Genomic DNA, 20,355 nt, shown 5'->3' on the forward strand with positions numbered 1-20,355 from the left:
GGCAACAAAGTTTCAATTATAGAAGGTAAATAAATCCCAGAATAAAAAAAAAAAGAAAAAAAGGAGATGCTGGGAGCTTTCGTCGCCGGGGGACTTAGCCAGCCTGAAAATGGCCCTCAGCCCCTCACCCAGACTGGCCAGGCACCCCAGTGGACCCCCCACCTAAAAGGGGTGCGGCCATCCTGCAAACAGCCATCAGCCCCTCACCCAGGCTGGTCAGGCCTCCCAGTGGGGACCCCCACCCTGAAGGGGGTGTAACCAGCTGAAAACAGCCATCAGCCCCTCATCCAGGCTGGCCGGCACCCCAGTGGGACCCCAACCCTCATCCGGGACACCCTTCAGGGCAAACCAGCTGGCCCCCACCCATGCACCAGGCCTCTATCCTATATAATAAAAGGGTAATATGCAAACTGACCCTAACAGCAGAATGACTGGGAATGATTGGTCACTATGACACACACTGACCACCAGGGGGCAGACGCTCAATGCAGGAGCTGCCCCCTTGTGGTCAGTAGGCTCCCACATGGGAGAGCTCTGCTCAGCCACAAGCCAGGCTGAAGGCTGCCAGTACAGCAGTGGTGGTGGGAGCCTCTCCCACCTCCTCAGCAGCACTAAGGATGTCTGACTGCAGCTTAGGCCTGCTCCCCGCTGGCAAGTGGACATCCCCAGAGGGCTGCCGGGCTGCCAGAGGGATGTCTGACTGTCAGCTTGGGCCCGATCCCTAAGGAAGTGGGCCTAAGCCAGCAGGTGGACATCCTCTGAGGGGTCCCAGACTGCAAGAGGGCATAGGCCGGGCTGAGGAACACCCCCTGTCGAGTGCACAAATTTTTGTGCACCAGGCCTCTAGTGTAATTATATATGTGTTTTCCGATGGTCCAGGGCGACCACTGTGAAAGGGTCAGGTGTCGCACAGGTTGAGAACCGCTGCCTTGGGGTATCAAACTGCTAAACTCCGAACAAGTTCAATTAGAGTTTGGGGAAGAAATATTCCTTAAGCACTCTTAAAAGATCTTAACACACTGCTGGGATCTCCTCTAAACTTTGAACAAACCTTCACCTCAATTCTGGCCCGGAACTCCCACTAGGGCTAGTTGAGTTGCTCTTGAACTGGGTGAACTAAGAAAGGTATTTCTATACTGGGCAAATCATATGGTAGCTTTGTGAGATGAGTTCCTTATTTTTATAATTCACCTTTTTTGAACACTCTTCACTAAACAGCTACTAGAAATGATGGTGATTATATTCTATTGTAATAGAGAAGTTCTGGTATAAGATTTCACTATTCAGGCATAATAGATTTAATATGCTTTTCTTTTCTTTTTAATTTTTTAATTTATTTTTTTAATCCTCAGTGGAGGATATGTTTATTTATTGATTTTTATTTTATTTTTATTTTTTTTGAGAGAAAGAAGCATTGATATGAGAGAAAAACATCCATCAGTTGCTGCCTGCCCCGGCCCTGACCTAGATGGAGCCGGCAACCCAGGTATGTGCCCTGACTGGATTCAAACCCTCAAGCTTTCAATGTACCAGACAATGCTCCAACCAACTGAGCCACCGGGCTGAACACAAGCTCCTCATTTATGTTATGCGTGGCTATTTATATTGGTGGTACAAATATGAGAAAATGGATACCTGACAATGTTATTTATTGTTTACATCCATTTATCCGCCTTCCTTGCTGGCCTTTTGCTTTGTATGTCCAACTTGTTACTATATAACTCAGGAAAGGTAAGCTTTGTTCCTGGTCCATGGGTCAAGCATGCTTAACCCAAGTTTAAGCCAGTCACAGTGGTTCCATTTGATTTACTGGTAATGAGTATGCGGCTTTGTTGCGGCTAATGTATCATGAGGAAAATAAATTAGAAAAACTTCTAGGAGGTATTCATTTAAAAAATGCAGAGTGGAAGGAAGGAAGGAAGGAAGGAAGGAAGGAAGGAAGGAAGGAAAGAAGGAACCACTTTTTTTTAAAAACTTAATGCAATATATATACACTTATACACCTTCTTCTGGAAATACTAAGGGGTTTTACATTCCTAAACAATTCATCTAAAATCTATTCTGATTCAATACATTTAACCACAATGGATCAGGAAAAGACAGATAGTTAAATGATAGATAGATAGATAGATAGATAGATAGATAGATAGATGATAGATAGATAATGACAACTAAATTCAGTAGATCTGCAGTTTTTTTGTTATCTATAATCTTTAAAACATTTAATGATGATTTTGAGATAGAGCTCTATGTACCTAGTTATTCATAATAAATGCCAGTAGTTGAGTGTGCTAAAGGATGTAGTAATCTTATTTATCTTAATGTCTAAATAAGTTTTTACAGTGAATAAATTATGTAGATATCAATTACGAAGAAGCTTAAAATCCCAAAGATCAATATAAAGTAAAGGTTCATTGGCATTAAGTAAATTACCAAAAAAGATGACTGCAATACAATTTTTCAGTCTTTTGAGGTACAATTATACAGGTAAATGTTTGAATTATGCAATAATCCACATGAGATTTAATCGGTTTATTTTTTTAAAATCAATGAAAATCAGATGGGAATAATGCTTATATCAAGTATTCAAAATAAAGTTAAATCTCAAAGTCATTTTTGAAGACATTTTTGTACTTTGATTTGTGAATGTTATTTTTTAGATAAATATATCTACTTAGAGAAGCAAATTGAACACTTTGCCCAAGTGGTCACAATTTTAATTGACTCTTAGGTTGTAGGGCACTTCACCTCCTAATTGCTTTTAAAAAGAAAAGGGTATTTTGTAAATAAACACTGAAATTTAACTTTAGGGAGATGACAGACAGGCACATAAAAGTAATTATTGTGTCTCTCAAAATGCCTAGAAATAAAAAAAAAACATATTTAAAAAAACATATTTTAAAAAAAGTGTACTCTCAGGTAAAACTGAATAGATTTTGTAAAAATGAAGAACTCTTAAAGATACAAAGCAGGCAGATGTATTCAACTAATAAAAACAAAACACAAATCTCAAGTACCTGTTTAAGAATCACTATTAGGAGCTCCAATTTCAAAAACCATAAATACAAAGAACAGCATGAGGACCTGTGACAACCTTAGAATGATAAATAATACACGGCTGAATCGATCTGATTAAGTTGCTCTTTCCTCCCTTGCCTGGGCTCTGCTTTGGGTCACTAAGGTCTTTATCCACAGATCAAAGCAGCCAAGAGTTGGGTGTTTTGAGGTAAAGATAATATGAGGCTCCCCTACAGCAACCTTCTCAACACCCACAACAAATGCTACCACTGAAAACCTCTTGGCAGCACACCTATTTCCAGAATTACTATAATAAATTCCTAAAATCAAAAGGCCACCTCTTGTTTGCTTCAGTCTCTAAATCTTGCCCAAGTTCCTCTAGAGAACTTCAGGAAGGTATAATGAAGGGGACTCTGAAAATCAGAATCCAGCTTATCTCAGTTAGATTAGTACATTTCCACACACTCCTCAAAGTGGCTTGGGAAAAAAAAGAGAAAAGATAATACATTTTTGCCAATTTCTAGTTTATAATAAATAAACACATGTACATATTAAAAAAAACCAAAAAACAACTGACTCATTCTGCCTCATGAAGAAAATACTTTTACAATTTAAGTTAACTATTTTATCAAATAGATGCATTTTAAGTGAGAGAATAGATATTACATTTTACCATACATTAAAATGCATAGATAAGGAATAGTAATAGGAGGTTTTTAAATTTTTTCCTATGCAATAATGTCATGAACACATTAAAACGTCAGGTTGTAAGTGGTTTATGGGTTGTACATGTCCTCTCACTAATCGAGTCTGAAAGCCTACTACAAAGAAATGTGTGGCATAGGATTAGGTTTTCTGAGTTTGTCCAGACCTGTGTACTCCCCTAGGAAATTAAGCAGATTAAAGAGATACACCAGGTTACCAGAGGAAAGGGGAGTGGGGTGGAGAGTAGAAGAGGGTAAAGGGAGTCAAATATATGTTGTGGCCCTGGCCGGTTTTGCTCAGTGGATAGAGAGTCAGCCTGTGGGGGTCCCAGGTCAATTCTGGTCAAAGGCACATACCCAGGTTGTGGGCTGGATCCCCAGTAGGGGGCATGCAGGAGGCAGCTGATCAATGATTCTCTCTCATCATTGATGTTTCTCTCTCTCTCTCCCACTCCCTTCCTCTCTGAAATCAATAAAAATATATTTCAAAAAATAAAAAAGATACACACATGCACCACACACACTCTGCCCCACGCTCAGAAGAATAATGCCTCCCAAAGATGCCTATGTTCAAATCAATGGAATCTGTAAAAATGTTAGGAGAATTAAGGTTGCAGATGGAATTAAGGTTGCTATCAATTGATCTTAATATGGGGAGACTATCCTGGCTCATGGGGCCAAGTCTAATCTACACTAAGAAAAGACAAAGATGCTAATTAACCATATCTTTCGCTACGCCCATCAGCCAATCAAAAGAGTATGCAAATTAACCCAACAAAGATGGCCATTAAATTTGCATACTGCAGGCAGGGCGGGACAGCACAATCCATCCCCCTGCCCCACCGCCATCCGGGCCTGCCGTGTGTGACCTGGGGAGGCGGGGCAGGCAGCGCCGGATGCCACCTGCCCCTCGGGATCTGGCCTGCCATCTGCCACCTGGGGAGTGGGCCTAAGCCAGCAGGTGGTTATCTCCCGAGGGGTCCCAGACTGTGAGAGGTTACAGGTCAGGCTGAGGGACCCTCCCCCCCCCCACCAGTGCACAAATTTTTGTGCACCGGACTCTAGTGTAACCATAAATTTCACCAGTGGAAGAAGGAGGCAGAAATGGTGGTTGGAGTAATGGAATGGGAAAAGGACTCCACCTGTCACTGCTGGATTTGAGGATGAAGGAAGAGGAACATGAGCCAAGCTATGCCCAGGTCTTGGACTTCACTCATCTGACTAAACAACGTGAAAAAGTTTAAAATGAAAGACAGTGGCCATTCTTTTTGGAAGAAAAATCAAGAACAGAGGCACAGGGCCTCAGGCATGAAATATATATAGGACTAGTGAAAATATGACATCAACTTTGAACTGTTTCAGGAATATGTTATTCAGTCAAATAAAAATGTACCAGCTAAAAGGAAATAACTAGTGTGGAGGAGAGATTGTTCCATAACATGACCTTGCCTGGCCTTGCCTGACCGCTGCGGGACCCTGGTGCTAGGTCTAGCTAATGAGGTCAGACCCTAGACTGTTTCCCGTAACCCCCTCAGAGACTGCCCGACCCTTCCTCTGCCCAGATGAGCTGGTTCCTGGGACAAGCCTTCGCCCTGCATTGGGCAATTTGAAAGCAAAAAGGCATTGCTTAATTATTGCTGGTTAAATGGATTAAATAAGTAATGATGTTTAGGAATCATAGAATTGTAAAAATTACATAAAGTGATAGAATTTTAAAGGACCTAAAAAATCATCTAAACCAAACATTTAACAAGTGCAAGAACTTCCACTATAATACAGTATCATATTTTTGTTAATCACAGCCATTTTGTAGCAGAGACTCATTATTTCAAAAATTGAGAAAATTCCTATAATTTTGAAAAGCTGTAATTTTCAGAATATTTTCCTTATATTGTGCTAAATTGTAATATTTCATATATTGCACATATTTATCAGAGTTCAGAATAATAATAAAATTCATTCAGTGTATTTCCTACACCAAGCATTGCAACACAACCTTGAATAGAATATGAAAAATTTTACATAAATAAATCAAATCTCTTCAACTTTAATATACTGACACTTTGAAGTGGACTACTGTTATCTGTAAAAGAATTATGTAATTGTCTGAAGAGATGCAATATTCATACCACATACCTAAATATATTTCCCCCCCAGCCTTTAGGTTAAATGTTAAACTCAACATCACCTGACCAAGACAGTATAATTTAGATGCAAAACATCTTGGCTCACTGAAACCAATATAATTTACTCACACCAATAAAAGTAATTGCTGAAAAGAAAGATTTATTATTCAGTCAATTCAATATATTATAAACACAAACCAATATACAGTGAAAATCAATTTATTATCCTATATAAAGCATTTCATGTGGAAACCAATTTATAATAAACCAAAGACTTAGTGCTAGCCACATTTTTAAAAAGCTTGAGATCATATTCACATAAATTCCATGCAAAAGAAAATAAGACTTGACTTGACTTGATAGCTATCCCAGAAAGAAACACTGCCTTTCTTCTTTCTACTGCCATCCACTTCCAAGAAAGTAAAAACTTTGCAAAAACTAGGTTTACCCCCTCCCCATTGTGAATACGAAAGAAAGGAATCATTAACAAAACAGAAGTGGACTCTCCTTTAAAACATTGAGAATTCTTCCAATCTAATAAGTAGTGGAAGTCACTATGAAGCAGCAGCTGTAGAACCACATGTTTGCTGACTTCAATTTTATATAAAGAAAAAACTTAGCAGCATGAATCTTGCAAACACCAACACATTTCTCCAATTCACATTTTAGATTTGCTGTAGCCAAAGGAGCACTTGCCAAAGTAATAAAGCCTTTGCAACTTGAAATGTGTAGTGTTTCCAAAACATTTCCGTTGGTCTCTCCATGAGTCTAAGAGACACAGCCAGACACTGGTTTAACGTATGCAAAATGAGACATCTAGAGGCAATGACTTCTCTCACACAATCCCCTCTCTTCTGTCCTCTACACATGAATAATTATGTGCAGAGATTTATAGGGATTATCAGTTAAGAAAAAAAAAATCAGTCAGGACAATCTTAGAGGAGAGCTTTCCAAACTCATTTCAGTGGGATTGAACTAACTCCTACTCATTAAGATTCTTAGGGTGTGTCCATCTGAGTGCTGAAGAGATCACTAACAGTAATAGTCCCCAGTAATCATGGTGGTAAGTCACTGACCCCAAGTGTCTTTGGGGATATCCTCAAAAATTAATGAAAAGAGCATTTGCTCTCAAATTTATGAGCATAGATTATGCAGGATTAACCCTCATTTTAAGACATATAATTTATACCCGATATGAATTATATTATAAAATTAAAATCAGTTGTAACTTATAGATAATCTGCACTCTACCTGGTGACATGGGTGGCTGGTGCTTCCTTTAAAGCAGGGGTGGGGAACATCCAGTAAGACCTGCAATATCATTTGGCCTGGCCCTGCCCAGGCATTAGGGGTGAGTTAATCAAATATTTGACCAAATACAGCAGGCTAATTTTTAAGTTAATAATTTTGTATGGCCCACAAATGATGTTATAAATATCCAAATGGCCCTTGGCAGAAAAAAGGTTCCCCACCCCTGTTTTAAAGTAATAATGCATTGTATAAAAGTAAGCTTCTCACTGTTCCTTAATTAAGGCTTATTAAATTAAACAAGAAGCTCATTTAATTAATTAACAAAACTGAGGGGGCTCCAATGCCATGGTGGCCTGCATAAGGGAATGAAAATCTAAGCCAGTAAACACATCAAGGTGATAAAATTAAAACCTAAGAACAACCAATCACAAATAGCCAAGTAGGTTTGGAGCTATAGCCAATTAATAATTTCCTTACTTTGCCCCCCCGCCTTTTCTCTATAAAAGCCTCTCCCAACTGCTATCTATGGAATGTTCCTAAACACTTCCAGTTTGATGCTCCCAATTAAAATCAAGTTTCCAAAAAACAAACAAACCTACTCTTAGAATATTAATTTGCCTCAGCTTATCGTTTAACAGGCGTTACTTTATAGGCTCAGCTTAAAATATTTTTTTAAAAAGTTCATCAACCAGTCAAAATAACCTGGTCACTTTCTCCCTCTCTAGTGTTGAACTTTATTTTATTTCCTTTCTTATACATTCCTACTGTTTCTTACTATGAAACCATAGAATTTTAAGTTTGAAAAGAATATCTAAGAGCTCAAGTGCATCCCTTAATTTTAGGATGTGCAAACTGAGGATGGGGGTGAGAAATCACTCAGCCTTTCCTCAGTTAGCTGTAAGGCCATCATTTCACACCATGACAATGCCTTTATGTAATATTTTTTTAAAAGATAATTTCTTTGAACTCTATTGCCAGCGGGGGTGAGAAATCACTCAGCCTTTCCTCAGCTAGCTGTAAGGCCATCTTTTCACACCATGATAATGCCTGTATGTAGTAATTTTTTTTTAAAAGATAATTTCTTTGAACTCTATTGCCAGGTTCCTTTCTAAGAACTTCACATTCAATATTTTATTTAATAAAAATAACAAAATTATGAGTGAAAGGATATTATTTTTGCTATTATTTCAAATAAGGAAACTTCTTCAGCTAGTAAATTGATTAGTTGACTCAAAGTCTACCGTATTTATAATAATAATTGGATAGTCAAGATCTATAACTCTTCCCTTTTTCCCATGCTAATTTGAGTGTGTAATATAGATGAAAAAAATGATGACTCATTGTCAATCCTGGTCCAGGCCCATATTTCCCTGCCCATCCAACTTCTCTATAGCATTTTCTATTCTTAGACTGCTGCTGTGTCACAGAAAACAAACACATGCACATGAAGAGGTAAACAGGGACAGGAAAAGAAAACACATTTGGTGATATGTGAATATAAGAGAAATAATTTAAACATTCACTTCCAGGAGAGTTTACTGAAGAAGTCAACTCTTTGGACAACATTAAAGTGGAGATAAGTATAAAAGTAACAGGTTCAGAAATGTTACCACCAGCACCCAAAGTAACTTTGTTAGAAAAAGTGCTCAATCTACATAGATAACTAAAACTAGATGATCAAAGTCCAAGCCCATAGAATGAACCAAGCTACATTTATTTCTTGAGTGCCTATAAGAATTTAGCTCTGCAGGATAGGTTGTAAGTATAAGGCCAGGAGCTAATGTAGCTGTAGAAGTAGGTACAATACCTATAATGTTATTATTAAAAATATAAAATACTAGAAAATTATCTTATTATGATTAAGTACTATAGATATTAACTGTCATAAGAGATGGAAGAAAAGGAACGATAGTAGCTGAATGGGCCAAATAAGGTGTATTTGACATCTTCCCACTCCAATTCCAACTTTTCACCTATTTAATCTTATCTCTCACTTTCATTCTCAACTGGTTTGCTTGAGGTCTTGTCTGGACTTTGTGTCCTATAGGAACTGAACAAAAACTTAAATCCCAGTTGCTATGCAATTTTCACCCTAAGTTCTTGTTTCCTGAGAGTTTGAATGGAAATCCATGATATATGAATGTGAGCTTCCCCAGTTGGACCCTAAAATAGTCTTCTTTGGGAATTCCAAGCCATGAGCAAAGGAAAATTTACATTGAGAAAAATTCCTCTTTCTCAGGAATTTAGCACTTGTGTGTGATTTATTACAGCTTAGCTATGCTTATAACAATATAGAGTGCCTTATATATGTACGTGTACATTTACAAATTTGAATTTATTTTAATTCCCTCAATACTTGTATGCTAACTGAATAGAAATCTATAAGCACATTATTTGTTTTATATCCCCCAAAACCATCCATGTAAAAAATTAAAAATATTAATATTTTAAAATTTAGCACATAAATAATAGTTAACACTTGTAAGCTTGTCTGGTTAATTACTGAATAGTTATTATAATGCAGTTGCTTCAGAAACATAAACCATAAACAAAATTGATTTTATATCCATTAACTTTCTTTTGATACTTACCATTATGTAGAGTAGAAGAGTAAAGAGTAACTAACACTTATTTTGCACCCAAATTCCCCTAACCAGCTGGAGTTCTAAAAGTTGTTGATTATTAATAGTGTATAATAGTACTTTAAATAACAGGAAACACTCATTGAGGGCTTAAAATATGTCGGACACTATTTCTAACTCATTCAATGTGTACTAACTTAATGCTCACAATGATGCTAAGAATTATATTTTAAAAAGTAAGGCAAAGAAAGGCTATATAACTTGCTTAAGATCACACCTCTAGTAGCAGTGGATTCAAGAATCATGCCCAGGGGATGTGATCAAATTCTATGCTCTTAACTTATATTGCTTCATGTTGACTTATATTTGCATATATAATAGGTTTAGAAGGCAAAAAATATCACATTTTTGCCTTATATTCTTCTAGCCCCAGAAAAATTTGTCATGAAGTAAAAGAATTTTTCCTCAGAGATGAGAGCATATTACATTTCAGATGATGTCTTATCTAGTTAAAGATTATTTCAGGCAAGCCACTAGAGGAGTTGCAAACTTAAAATCCTCAGAAGGTCAAAGTGAACAAAAATACTGTTGATCCTTGGGTAACCATCATCTTACTAGAAGGTCATGCTTAAAGATCCCTATTCCAAATGATTTCACTGGTGAAAAATTCTTATTTTAAAAAGTCTGAAATTCCATATGTCTTATTTTTAAAATCTTTATTGTTGGAAGTATTACATATATTCCCCTCTTTTCCCCCATTGACCCCTTCTACCCGCCCCTGTCCCCCGCCCCATATAAGTATTTTAATTAAATGTATATAATCTTAACTAAAAGAGTAACGATAAAAGTTTATTGCTAAATAAAAAACTATTATTTTAGGTAATGCAACATGTAAGCAAATTTGTGCTTATTAGGTAGAGTTGGGCTAGTAAAAAACTATTTTTTTGATGAAGTAAAAGAATTTTTCCTCAGAGATGAGAGCATATTACATTTCAGATGATGTCTTATCTAGTTAAAGATTATTTCAGGCAAGCCACTAGAGGAGTTGCAAACTTAAAATCCTCAGAAGGTCAAAGTGAACAAAAATACTGTTGATCCTTGGGTAACCATCATCTTACTAGAAGGTCATGCTTAAAGATCCCTATTCCAAATGATTTCACTGGTGAAAAATTCTTATTTTAAAAAGTCTGAAATTCCATATGTCTTATTTTTAAAATCTTTATTGTTGGAAGTATTACATATATTCCCCTCTTTTCCCCCATTGACCCCTTCTACCCGCCCCTGTCCCCCGCCCCATATAAGTATTTTAATTAAATGTATATAATCTTAACTAAAAGAGTAACGATAAAAGTTTATTGCTAAATAAAAAACTATTATTTTTAGGTAATGAACATGTAAGCAAATTTGTGCTTATTAGGTAGAGTTGGGCTAGTAAAAAACTATTTTTTTGCTTTAAATATTATATAATATTTGCAAATTCTCCTAAGACATAGATTACAAAGATATGTTCAAAAGGAAAAAAAGCAGCAGATTTAAGATACTTTACATGCATTTTACATTTCTTGATTTTCATTGTCCTTACCCAAGTCATTACAAGCCCTATCTGCTGTAGGCAGTTAAGAAAATTAGTTGACTCTCTCCCAGTCCTTTCCTGATAGCACAGTGACATCTTGTAGGGGTATGTTTTGACACTCTCATTAACCAGGTAGTAGTGCATTCCCCCCTCATTATATTTAGTCAGTGGCCTTGAGAATGTGTCTGAAAAGTTACTGCTTTTATTCAAATGGTGAGGAAAGATATTTAAAATATCTATAAAAATTTATATCAAATATATATAACAATTTAAAAATATATATAGAAAGCAAATACTGGATATGAAAATATGTTGATAAGATGTATACACATGTTGAAAGTATTTTCCAGGTTTTATTACTTTAAGAAGACTGTTGAAATGTTTTATTATCTGATTTTTAGATTTAATAATCTTCTGTATCTCTATATAAAGCATATTGTAGCACTTTAAAACTGTCACAAACATAAGAGTCTTATTCTCGAAGATCTCCTAGTATGAATTAATTTACTATATTTAACAGACTTCACATTATATTTTTAAAAGATCAAAAAGTCTTTGAAACTTTCATAATACATTTACTAATAGAGAAAAGTTACCACCCTGAAATCAAAGCAATCTTTTAAATTTCTTCTATTTTATTACTAATATCATCATCATCATCATGTTTTGTGTCAGCCATCCACCATCACCAACTTCATCTTTCATTACAGCTGCTAACCAGCATTACATATTTTTTTTCCAAACACTTAACCCTTCATATACACCTGCATACAAATGATTAATACTTGTTTTCCCCAACAAAAGTTAACCTGATCATTTTCTTCACATATTTTAAGAAATAGACTTTGATCTTTCCTCTTCTTTATATTCACCTCTGTGTTCATAGCCTCTCCTTCCCATCATATCTATTTTCCTCCCGTTCCTCTTTCCTTTATTTCATAGCAATTGTGACTGGCAAAGCTCTTCCACTATCTAGTCTAATAGGGGAAATAGACAAGCACAGGCAAAAATACAGTTTGACAAATGTTAAATCAGGGTAAACACAAGGTACTATAAGAATATATATAAAGAACCTGTATCAGTCTTGAGGGTTCAGATATGACATCTAAAAAATGTATTTTAAGCTAATTCACGAAGGTCACCTAATACTACCAAAAACTAATGATGACAGATCCTTGATGCTTACTTGTAAATCCATTTCAGATTTTTTTCAGCTCTATATTTCTGGAATTCTCATAAAGATATACCAGTCTCATTAGTTTGTAATTGACTTGTAGAATTTAGTTGGTTAGAGCTCACCAGTTCACCTTAAGGGTTACATTGGGGTCACAAACTAGGTTTTTGTTGTTGTTGTTGTTGTTGTATTTTAATATTGATTTTAGAGAGAAAGGAAGGGAGAAGGAGAGAGCTTGGGGTCACAAACTAGGTTTTTGTTTTTTGTTTTTTTTGATACTGATTTTAGAGAGAAAGGGATGGAGAAGGATAGAGTGCTAGAAACATCATGAGAGAGAAACATCAATCGGCTGACTCATGCATACTCCCTACTGTAGAGCGAGCCCAAAACCTGGGCATGTGCCCTGATCTGGAATTGAACCACCAACCTCCTGTTGTATGGGATGACACTCAACCACTGAGCAACACTGGCTGGGCACAAAATAGGTCTTGATCTATAACTACTAGATAGTATCAGCAGCAAGTGAACTAATGACAAGACACTAGAACTTTTTGTCTTCTTTGGCACATCTCTGAAAGAAAATGAAATTGCTTGGAAATTCAATGAACATTCTCTCCTATCACTAGGCAGTCTTCAGTTAATACTGTGTGCTATGATGCACAAGAATATGGAATGGTAAATGTGAGCCTTTATATTGCATTAAATAACATTTTATGAACAAAAAATAGTGTATATAATATTCGAGGCAAAGAGGTAGAACATGTGAATGTGGAGAAAGATGTAATTTATTTTCTTCAAATGGCTCTTGTCTATTGTATTTCAGTTTCATCTCTCTTTATAATAGATATTCTTATCAGACATTTATCTGCCATCACTTTCTGACACAATTCACATCTTGTGATTTCCAATTTTATCACATAATAAACTTCCTTTATGTTCTCAAAAATAACATGAGTTAAAATTGACTAAAAATAATCCACAGTATTACCATAGGTATTTCAAGCTGAAAAACGGATTCCCTGTGCTGTAACTGCCTATAAAGAATGAATTTGGAGGACTTTGAAGGATTCTACTAAAGCATCCTCAAAGGGCTTCATAGATTTTATTTATAGTTAAATTACAAAGAGAATGTTTTCTCATTGTTACATGAAAACAAAAACAAGACAAAAAAGATTTATCTTTATATTTCAGCCTCTCTTGGCACTTTTCTCCATATGAATAATTGTGGTTGAAAATATCAGTATTACAAAACTTCCTTGAAATCCATCACTGTGTTAATTTGCTTGTGACATACCTTAATTAAAGATAGACAATGGCTTCCTGCTTGCTTCTACTGCATAACTAAAAGTAGGCTGGATATCAAAGCATCACATCCAATGATCCTCTACCCAAATTCACCAAATTTGATCATTTTTTCCCTTTTGTGAAATGTCTCTTTTTTCTCTAACTTTACCTTTACAAGCATCATCACCATCATGTTATTAATAGTTTCTAAGTCCTATTTTGTCCAAAAAGCCATATCAATAAAGAAAACACATCTGTGTCTCCTCTCTCTCAATTAATCCTGAAATGCCCATGGATCCTTCCTCTTAATCTTTTCTTACAAATGGAACTAAAATTGTGTACTTTCCTACTCTTGGCATACTTGATTATTTTGAAAAATGCAGAACAACAAATAGTAATTGTTTACCTGTAGATGACCTATCTGGATACAAACAGAGTGCATCTACCAGATTTGGTGAACAATTTACAGAAGTTAAACATTCAGACTTCATACCCATTCTTCTGCTGAGCATCTAATAAAAGTGTAATATGCTAATTAGATCAGACAGCCGGATGAACTTCCGGATGACCTGCTGGATGAAGCAGGGGCTGTGAGGGCCAAGCTCCTTGCACAAATTTCATGCATCAGGCCTCTAGTATAAAATAAAAACCTACTCAGGGAATATTTGAGGCCTTGCTCCCCATCATATATTTGCCTCAAATAAACTCATAAAAATTCTCTAAAGAATAAATGCCTATTTGAGTAGCAAATAGTTTATTAGCTTTAACTAATTAAGAAATCATGCCCTCACTATCTGCTCATTGTCTATTTTCTTTATATCTCTGCATCATCTATAATAAGTGCAGCTAAACTTCTATAGTAATATAAATCCACTGCAAGTGGCCTGGTACTGTTAGAAACTTTTGAATGAATATTTTCCTGCATCAGAACAAATTCCACTTGGATGAAGAATATGACTCATGTCAGACAACCAGAGTTTGAGTCCTGAACAAACGCCACTGGCTTTGTTAGCTGTAAAAGCGTAGTAATAATAGCACCACCTCAAAAAATGTGTTGGGTAAGTAAAAGAGATAAAGCACTTAGCAGAATGGATCGCATATAGTACTTGCATGTTAATCATTACTTTTGTGGCCAAACACGGAATTTTTATCAATAAATAAAATGTTTTCCATATAAATTTGTTAGTATATTCATGTTTTCCATTTATTTCATAAATATTTACATATTTAAATATATATGTATACAAATTATATATATAATGAATAAGCATACAAATATACAAAAAATAACTATACATAAATATATATATATGCTAAACTGAAAACAACTACAGGTCAGAGATGACTCTTGAACTTTTCCTACAAACCATCTAACACATAATGTCTATAATTAATTTTTTACTGATAACTTTTATAGAGATTTTTTTCTAAGAAGATATAATTCCAGAGAACTTAGCCTTTGTGACCTTTTTGAAGGAACATGGGAAGATAAAATCTCCTGCAACACAGATATGATTGATCATGTCCATTTCACACATAAGTAATTCTTTTAATTTTTAAAAAATTCTTTTTATTTATTTCAGAGAGGAAGGGAGAGGAAGAGAAAGATAGAAACATCAATGATGAGAGAGAATCATGAAGCAAACTGTGACCTCCTAGTTCAGTGATGGCGAACCTATGACACGCGTGTCAGAGGTGACACGCGAACTCATTTTTTTGGTTGATTTTTCTTTGTTAAATGGCATTTAAATATATAAAATAAATATCAAAAATATAAGTCTTTGTTTTACTATGGTTGCAAATATCAAAAAATTTCTATATGTGACACAGCACCAGAGTTAAGTTAGGGTTTTTCAAAATGCTGACACGCCGAGTTCAAAAGGTTCGCCATCACTGTTCATAGGTCGATGCTCAACCACTGAGGCACTTTGGCCAGGAGAGAAACAATTGTTAATGAATAAACCATTTACTTATGGTTAAAATTTTGGGATAAAACCAAGTTAAGGGGCCAAAATTTAATTGTGCTAATGTTTTCTCTATTGGCTGGCTATACTGTTTCTGAAGCACTTTTGATTGCAAGTTGAGGTGGGTCATGTATTAATATAAAATAAATACTGATGCCAAAGGAAATATGCTCTAGTCCATGGATAGTACATACTTTAGGGGATTTATATAAAGGTTTATGTCTAATATGGAATCCATTTTGATAAGTCCTCAGCATGTGTTCATTGACAAGGGAGTGATTCCCTATATTAGCATTGTTTGGTTATTGTTTTTCTTCTCTACCTGTTGCACACTTCTATGTTTAGAGTGGAGATAGAGCATTGAATAAGACAGAAAGTTTCCTCTTCCCCTGGAGTCTCCAGTCTAGTGAGGGAGCCTATAATAAAGAATAAACAAATAACAATACACGGCGATGGCGGATGTGGTAGGGCTGTGGTGGGGAGTAAGCGTCAGACAGGAAGGTGGATCAGGAGAATGTCTCCTGCTGAAGTCATATCGAAGTCCTAATTCTGAGAAGTGAGCGAGCCAGACAGGTGAATTTGGGGATAAAAGCATTCTAGACAAAGGGGATGACAACAAATGCAAAGTTCCTGAGATAAGAATGACCTTTATATGATTGAGATCTGGAAAGAAAGCCCGCCTGGCCAGACTCCTTTAAAGTAAGGAGAGGCTACTGAGAAACGGATTTGAAGATGGGAAGAAGAGCCAGGTCGTATGGCACCTTATGCAAAGTCAGGTGTTTGGATTTTATTTTATGTGTAAGGCTATTTATTAAAATGTTTTCATTAAGAATGATTTTTAAAGTGTTATTTTTAGTAGTTAAGTAATGGTTTGTATAGTTTTAAGAATGGACACAGGGAATCTGACTATGAGATGATGTTGAGTTGGGCTAGGATAATGGTAATGGAGATGAAATAAGATAGATAAGATATAAAAAATACCTTGGGGTTGGAGCTAATAGCACTTCCTGAAAGATTCAATGTAATTATGCTCAAGTGGAGAAACAAACAAAAACAATCTGTCCTTTGCCACAGATAGATTCAGAAGTCCTGTTCTCCATAATATCTGTATTTACCTCAGCTTGAGGAGGGAAAATTTATTTCACACTGGCAAGCTATTTACTGATGATTTTCCACTTATTTTATTGTGTTTATTTCAACTTAGGTCAAAATTAAATTAAATTAATATTATATGTGGGGTCAGCCATGGAGTTTATTTTATTTCAAAGTTAAAAATATATTTGAAGGTGACATTATAGAGATCAAGTCCTTTTCTTTTTTTGAGTTAACTACCTTTTATCTCAATTAGTAATAATTGAGCTTAGTAATTAGACAGCCACTCCTCTGGCTTAGTTTTATAAGGATATAAAATAATTACCCAGGAGCCTCTGTTTCTTATATTACAGCTGAGCAAGGAGATGGACCAGTCAGTAGCTGGCTCTGTTTTGAAGGCTGGAATGAGATGGGAGCTAAGGGTGAAATTTTTCAGTTAACTTCTTCAGGGAATGTCCAGGTCATTCTTTTATGGATTTCCCAGGATGAGAAAATTGGGAATCCATGTGCCTAAGTCTGGCCTAAGAAATTCACCAACATCACATGGCCATCAGTTACATGATCCCAAAGAAAAGAATGTCTGGATTATGAGAATATCCTGTTGGAAACCAGGGTAGACAGTGCCTCAGAAAACTGGTCACTATTACTGTTTTCTTGAATTTTAAGTGATTTGATTGCAAAGAAGTCAAAATAAAAAATTACAAGAGGGATTGGAAAGGTTTGGATAAATGACTCCAGAAAACATTTGGCAGCCAATGCAGTCGGTCAATGCAAAGTTAAAAAGAGTTATAAATTATATCAGTGCCATGGAGAAAGAAGGAATTAGCCCATATATGTTCATAAGTAGCACAAAGTTCAAAAGATGTAACATTACAATTTGATAGATTTACAATAAAAATTAGTACTAAGTAGGAAATATTATCACCGGTATCCAATTTCTGATAATCATTTATTCCTTCAAATTTTAAGGGGATTTATGCTTGATAATGAAGTTTCTTACTATGCAGAATTTCTGTCAGAACGTGTTAAAATTTAGAAAAGCAATCCATTTCTGCCAGCTCTATTCAAAACTCTGTTACCACCTTCCCATGCAGTGCAATCAGTTCTCTTCTTTCATTTTCTATTTCTACAAAGAAGAACCTGTTTTGTTTTCTTTTCTCTTGGCAGAATCAGAATAGAGTATAATTGGCAACTTCACCCATGTGCCTAGAATGAAATCTTTATAGAGGATTCCTTTCCATTAGAAATAAATCATTGTCTAGGATGTATTCTTCTTTTCCCATTGTTTCCCACTAAAGAGTTTATAAAGTCCACTTTAAATTTAAGATATAATTGGGTTTTTTATTAGTTTGTGAAGACTTTCTAGTACAATTGCAGGTATTTTTCTAAGAGAATAGCCTTTCTTTTAAGTGCTAAAATTCATTTGACTTTGAAATGTCAGAATGTTTGAGTGAGAACTTGGCATTATTAAGGTGGGTATATGAACAGTTTCTTCAAAAAAAATCATCCATTATTTTATTATTGTTATGATCAATTAAAAATTATTTACCCAGGTATGACCCAAATCCTGAAGAAATTGGATGTCATTGTGTAATATAGAAGATAGTTCATTAAATTCTTAATATTTTAATTTCTATAAATCACATACAAAATCATAGAAGTAACAGGTCAATGTAATTAAACATATTGATGTCTCTTTTCCTTTTAACCCACCTAGTATAACATACAAAGAGACAGAGAACATGGAAAGATGAAATGATAAGTGTGGTTAGATTTCCTTCTTTATTTGGGAAAAATTCTGTTTTTCTATATTAGGACCCAATGCAGCATCTTGGACATATATTATTTTCTGAAACCTCTAAGCTTGCTTACCCTCTCTGAATCTTAAATGGGGGCTAATAAATCTATCAGTATTGTTATAAAACTTCGATGAGATAGAGTAGGAACACATGTATTATAAACTGGAAGGTTCTATGTAAATGCAAATGTAAATGTAGATTCCATTTGGGTTTCTTTTTTAATTTTTTTAAAAAATTAATTTTAGAGAGGAATGGAGAGGGAGAGAAAGATAGAAAAATCAATGATGAGAGAGAATCATTGATCAGCTACCTTCTACACACCCCCTACTGGGGATTGAGCCTGAAACCTTGGCATATGCCCTGACCCAGAATTAAACTGTGTCCTCCTATTTATGGGCTGATGCTCAACCATTGAGCCACACCAGCCAGAATGTATTTGGGTTTCTTTTGTTGTTGTTGTTAATATATTTTTATTAATTTCAGAGAGGAAGAGAGAGGGAGAGAAAGATAGAAATATCAATGATGAGAGAGACTCATTGATTGGCTGCCTCCTGTATGCCCCACCCTAAGAATTGAGCCCACAACCTGGGCATGTTTCCTGACCAGAATGGATCCTCCACCTCGTGTTTTATAGGTCAATGCTCAACCACTGAGCCACACTGGTCATGCTGGGTTTCTTGATATTTGCTTCTATTTCTTCTCCATATAATACTTGACACATTTAATTATATTCTTACCAAAGAGGAAGTTTGCATATTTAATTTTTAAGTTATTGACAATGTAGATTGTATATGTGCTTGAGAAATTAAACTGTCACTTGGGTCCTTTTATTTACATTGATCTCTGAAATAATAGATGTCTCTTTTGTTGATTTTTTTCTTTGTGACCCAGAGTACATGTCCTTTCCACAAATTTATCAGATACCTTCTTGAACATATTATATTTTCATCCTTTACTACCCTACCAATTTATTTCATAATTTTTTTCTAGCCTTTCCTTTACAATTGGCCACTGTGATCAGAGGCAAGGATTCAGTATCCAAAATCTCTAAGGGGTCAAAAAATTTAGTTAGGTCCCCAAGGTTGATGGGAGGCATTTTTAGTGCAATGCCCTTTCCCCAGCAGTTTGGCTTTCTTTGGCACCTAGGTAATCCAGAAAAGACAAACATCTGTGTGTGCTGAGAAGCAGGGAGAATTTCATTGCCCTCACTTAGCAGAGGGACTCCATAGAGAGAGCAGTGTGACATATCACAATCTTTTCAAACAAGCGCATTTTGACCCGAGATTATACATGTCACAGAAACATTTTCTCTCCTAATGTAACACAGCAGGAGGCAGGATTTTGGTTTCTCTGTTCTGCTGAGCCTTATCAGTTTCCTGATTTCCATGACTTACAGCATACCTATCTGGAATTCTCAATGTTTCTAACCATCTCAGACTGCCGGAATAAAGATTAACATCATGCTTTTGAAAATTGCAAGTTGTGGTAATGTTTCTTAGATCAGTGGTTCTCAACCTTCCTAATGTCGCGACCCTTTAATATAGTTCCTCATGTTGTGGTGACTGACACCCAACCATAAAATTATTTTCGTTGCTACTTCATAACTGTAATTTTGCTACTGTTATGAATCACAATGTATTCATAACAGCTGATATGCAGGATATATTTTCATTGTTACAAATTGAACATAACTAAAGCATAGTGATTAATCACAAAAACAATATGTAATTATATATGTATTTTCCGATGGTCTTAGGCGACCCCTGTGAAAAGGTCGTTTGACCCCCA

The sequence above is a fragment of the Myotis brandtii genome, unplaced genomic scaffold (assembly GCF_000412655.1).
Source record: "Myotis brandtii unplaced genomic scaffold, ASM41265v1 scaffold525, whole genome shotgun sequence".
Classification (NCBI taxonomy): domain Eukaryota; kingdom Metazoa; phylum Chordata; class Mammalia; order Chiroptera; family Vespertilionidae; genus Myotis; species Myotis brandtii.